Source organism: Eurypyga helias, unplaced genomic scaffold, assembly GCF_000690775.1.
Source record: "Eurypyga helias isolate BGI_N326 unplaced genomic scaffold, ASM69077v1 scaffold933, whole genome shotgun sequence".
NCBI classification, from domain to species: domain Eukaryota; kingdom Metazoa; phylum Chordata; class Aves; order Eurypygiformes; family Eurypygidae; genus Eurypyga; species Eurypyga helias.
This window is the reverse complement of record NW_010242912.1, coordinates 8,062-13,012: the sequence shown is the minus strand read 5'-3', so window position 1 is coordinate 13,012 and position 4,951 is coordinate 8,062. Positions and strand designations below refer to the sequence as shown.

Here is a 4,951-nt window from a genome sequence, read left to right as displayed (position 1 = left end):
CATCTGTAAGCTGATTCATCAGCTGGAGACAAGGAGTGATCAGCAAGACTCACTCACCCCTTCAGTGGGCTATCGTGGCCTGAATGAAGTCACCCCACCACTGAGTGCTGCCGCATTGGACAAGCTAGAACTGCACTAAGGGCTGGAGTCAAAGGCAGCCAAGAGGTACACCACAACTGACATCACCAACGCGTCTTCTCTTTGGCAGCAGAGTGCAGGCCACAATTTGCTTTCACCTGGAGGGGTGTCCAGTACACCTGGAATCAACTGCCCCAGGAGTGGAAGCACATCCCTACCATTTGCCACGGACTGATCCAGACTGCACTGGAACAGGGTGCAGCTCCAAAACACCTGTAATACATTGATGACATGATTGTATGGGGTGACACTGTAGACAGAGGTTTTGAGAAGGGGAAAAAGATCATCCAAATCCTTCTGGAAGCCAGTTTTGCCATAAAACAAAGTAAGGTCACAGGCCTGCACAGGAGATCCAGTTCTTAAAATAAAATGGCAAGATGGACATCGTCAGATCCTGATGGACGTGACCAATAAACTAACAGCTATGTCCCCACCAACGAGCAAAAAGGAAGCATACTTCATTACGTGTGGGTTTTTGGAGAATGCATATTCCAAATAACATTCAGATTGTAAGCCCTCTCTATCAAAAGTGACCCAGAAGAACGATTTCAGATGGGCCCCTGAGCAATGACAAGCCTCTGAACAAATTAAACAGGAGACAGTCCACACCGTAGCCCTTGGACCAGTCTGGGCAGGGCAAGATGTGAAGACTGTGCTCTACACTCCAGCTGGGGAGAATGGCCCTACCTGGAGTCTCTGGCAGAAAGAACCAGGGGAGACCTAAAGTCGACCCTTAGGGTTTTAGAGTTAGAGATACACAGGACCTGTGACTTGCTGTATTCGAACTGAAGAGATGTTGGAAACATGGCTGGATACATAACCTGTGCCCCATGCCACTGTCTGAAATACTACCCTGGGCCTTGAAAAGCAAGGCCTGTGGTGACATGGCACCCCAGAAAGAAATGAGCCAGACAACAGGACTCATTTCTGTAACCACCTCATAGACACCTGGGCCAAAGAGCATGGCATTGAGTGGGTGTATCACACACCAGCCTCTGGGAAAATCAAACAGTACAGTGGACTGTTTAAGACTACACTTACAGGATGGGCAGTGAATCTTTCAAACACTGGGATACACATTTAGCAAAAACCACATGGTTTGTCAACAGTAGGGGATCTGTCAATGGAGCTGGCCCTGCCCAGTCAAAATTTTCATGTAATGTAAAAAAGGGACTAAGTCCCAGTACTGCATATTAAAAATATGCCAGGGAAGACAGTCCGGGTTATTCCTGCTTCAGGCGAAGGCAAACCCATCTGTAGGATTGCTTTTGTTCAAGGTCCTGGGTGCACCTGGTAGGTAATGCGGAAGGATGAGGAAGTCCAATGTGTACCTCAAAGGGATTTGATTTTAGGTGAGAAAAGCCAATTATTTGAATTGCATGATATTATTGCTACATTAATACTGCCTGTCATCACTGCTATGGTTGCTATATGCCATATCAACAGTATTACAGTAAGAATCGCCCAGACTATGAAGAACAGATTTTGATGAAAGCATGCAAAGTGCAGTGATGATACAACTGGACAAATGCAGCAGTAATAGAACCAGAACTGGCTTCACCATGCAACAATCCAACACCACACACCATCTATCCTGCGCCAAAGGACTGTTACGACACATGGATCCCGAAGTCATGGACTAAAATAAACTTTTGCCTTGTCACTCTGCATTAAGTGAAGAATCTCTCTTTTCTATGCTGTCTGTTCCAGGGAATACTGAGAATACAAAACAGATAGTTTCCTTGATACATTTTCCAGTATGTAGCACCATGGATGCTCATGATTTGTAAGACTAGCTTGGAAATGGCTTTAAATTTACTTTGGAATGTCCTCACTTCAACTGGGATACAGTCAATTTTCTTCCTGATAACTGGTATAGTGCCATGTTTTGGATCTGGGATGAGAATAATGTTGATAACACACTAATGTTTTAGTTGTTGCAGAGCAGTGCTTACACTAAGTCAAGAACTCTTTAGCTTCTCATACTGCCGGGCCAGCAAGGAGGCTGGGGGTGCTCACAAAGCTGGCAGGGGACACAGCCAAAAACGCTGTCCCAAACAGGCTGAAGGGGTATTTCATTATCATATGGCAACATGCTAAACACGTAAGCTGGGGGTAATTGGCTGGGGTGGTAGCAGGCACCGCTCAGGGGCTGGCGGGGGGAGGGGACACAGCCAAAAACGCTGTCCCAAACAGGCTGAAGGGGTATTTCATTATCATATGGCAACATGCTAAACACGTAAGCTGGGGGTAATTGGCTGGGGTGGTAGCAGGCACTGCTCAGGGACTGGCTGGGCATCAGTCAGTGGGTGGTGAACAATTGCACTGTGCATAATTTGTTTTGTACATTCTTTTATTTAATATTATTTTCCACTCCCTTTCTGTCCTGTTAAATGGCCTTCATCTCAACTCACAAGTTTTACCTTTTTTCTGATTCTCTCCCAGTATCCAACTGCAGGGGGGAGTGAGCAAATGGCTGTGTGGTGTTTAGCTGCCCGCTGAGTTAAACCACAACAACACAGTTTCAGTTACTAATTGACATTTTGAATAGAGCTCAGTTAAAAGGAGGCATTACCTAAACTGCTTGAATTAAGATGTTATAACTCACAACTAATATCCATGGCTTCCTGCAATGGTCCTTCATCAAAATCAAGGAAGACCACGCTTGACATCCTTTTTTCCTAAGGAGACAAAAGAACCTGGTTAAACACACCACTTCCATGTTTATACATCACATTCTAAAATTAGAGTCCAGCATTGCCATTAGTTTTTCAATTCAACATTTTGATAGCTATCCACACAATTCAAAGCTAGCTACAGTCTCATGAAATTCTGATACTGTGCTGCTTTGGTTTCCAGTCAGCAAAAGGACAAAACAAATACTTTAAACTCCTTTAAGTTTGTAAAAAGCAAACCTTAATATAATACTAATCATTTACTGTTTTGAAGGTAAAAACTTTATGCAAATGTTCTACTATACTCCCATTTTTTTATCTTCTCATTTCTTAGATTTTTGCACTTCTTTGCTGTTTCGCAATAGGTCATCTTCCACCATAACAAAGACTTTCAATAAGATCACATTCAAAGCTATTACCCTAAAACGGTGATAATGCACCACCCAGCAGGAGTCTTTACATCACCTATACAAGTTAGAAATGGGCAGTGCAAACACGCACTAAGAATCAGTAATGCAAAAGTCAATTAAAAGAAGTGAAACCTCCAAGGATGCACACAGCAGCTCCAACAATTTTACAACTGAATAGTATAGGTTTAAGGCAGTATCAAGCAGCAGAGTATAAATATGTTCACAAAAAGTTTAGAAGAAATTTAGGAAGTCAATTTTGCCTGAAAGATGTGTTTTCCTTGTTTTATTACTGCAGAGGCAGACAAATGTATGCTCAGTCAATTTGAGAGCCTTTATTAGCTTTTCTCAACAGGAAGCAACGTTGCTAACGAAGTGGTAAATTCAGTGTTAATGAGTGGCTTCACTGTTACCACCTCTGAGGTAAAACCTTCCATGTTCCAAGTTCCACCCATCTGTTGTGGTGTGAGGGGTTCAGAGGAAGAACAGACGCTTCCCATTTAAAGCAACTTCACTGGTAGCCCCTGAACAGCGGGGAGGCAAACTGAGAATATCATGCCTGCTTGGAGATCGCAACCCTCATTATCAGAACGGCTCCTGAAAACTTTTCACAGGTTTACGTGATGAAGACAAAACCATGTTGCTCCACACACAAAACCATACTGATGCTAAATATTAGCGTTAAAGCCTAAGTTAGGAAGGTGGCTAGAGCACCATATGATCAGCCTTGAAGTGAACTCTTTTCGGAGTTATCAGCAGCATTATCCAAAACATTACTCTGTGCTGTCTTGTAAGGGCCTCCTTTCCATATTGTGGAGATTGTGAACTATTCCACATGGGTCTGATTAGAAGTCTCCTACAGTAATACAGCTGTCCCTACAGATTACAGTCTTTGAATCAAGCCTGAAATGCTTACTGTATCAATAATACTGCTGTTACATTTAATGCTAATTTTTCTGCTAATTATCACATTTTTTCCAGCTATCAGGGTGGTACCATTCACTATTTTACATGCAGGAGAGTAGCAAGAAAGTTAGCAGTTTAAACAGCGTGGCATTAAAGAAAACAAAATAGCTTTTTACGGTAGTTTAGTCTCATGATGACCCTGAGCCAAGATGCAGTACTCAGTTTACGTTACCTACTCCACGTGTAGAAATTCATGCAGTAACAATGACAGGTGTAACAAGACACGGTCACGAAAACAGCCCACATAATGCCATCGTTTTTGAGGAAACCTTATCATACAACTCATACCATTTAGGAAACGCAACACCTAAACTAAAACACTACCTAATCTGAACAAAAAAAAGGGGAAAAAACCCCCACAAACCAACCAATCATTTTAACAACTAAGATGTAACCAAACCTATGCAATATTCTTTGCTTATTTCCTCAGTTTTGAAATTAGCTTCTCTATACAATATCAAAAATAAACAAATTATTAATTCTGTCAAAATGTATGGTAGTTAATCCTTACTTAGTTTTTTGAAAAACTAAACATCGAGGTCAAACTTTAAAACTGCTGCAAGTACTGCTTATAGGGCAAACAGCTGAGATAATTTCTATTTAAAAACATAGTGCAGCATACCTAGGAGATACAGAAGTGTAAAAAATGGCAGTGCTCCAAAAGCATACTCAAGTGTACACAATCCCAGACCCATACCTTTGAAACACACTTTAGCTAAAAGGCTAGGCCAAATTCAATTCAATTACCTCTGTTAAGCCTACAAA

General features: G+C 42.0%; 1 protein-coding gene across 2 annotated transcripts in view; it reads right to left on the bottom strand.

Moving 5' to 3' along the window:
* Positions 1–2,819, bottom strand: part of ZNF644 (zinc finger protein 644) — a 25,750-nt gene extending 22,931 nt beyond the window's left edge. For both annotated transcript variants that reach the window (XM_010149202.1, XM_010149203.1), the window contains exon 1: positions 2,714–2,819. The gene's annotated coding sequence lies outside the window, so the exon portion shown is untranslated. The remainder of the gene's footprint in view (positions 1–2,713) is intronic.
* Between the last annotated feature and the right edge of the window lie 2,132 nt (positions 2,820–4,951).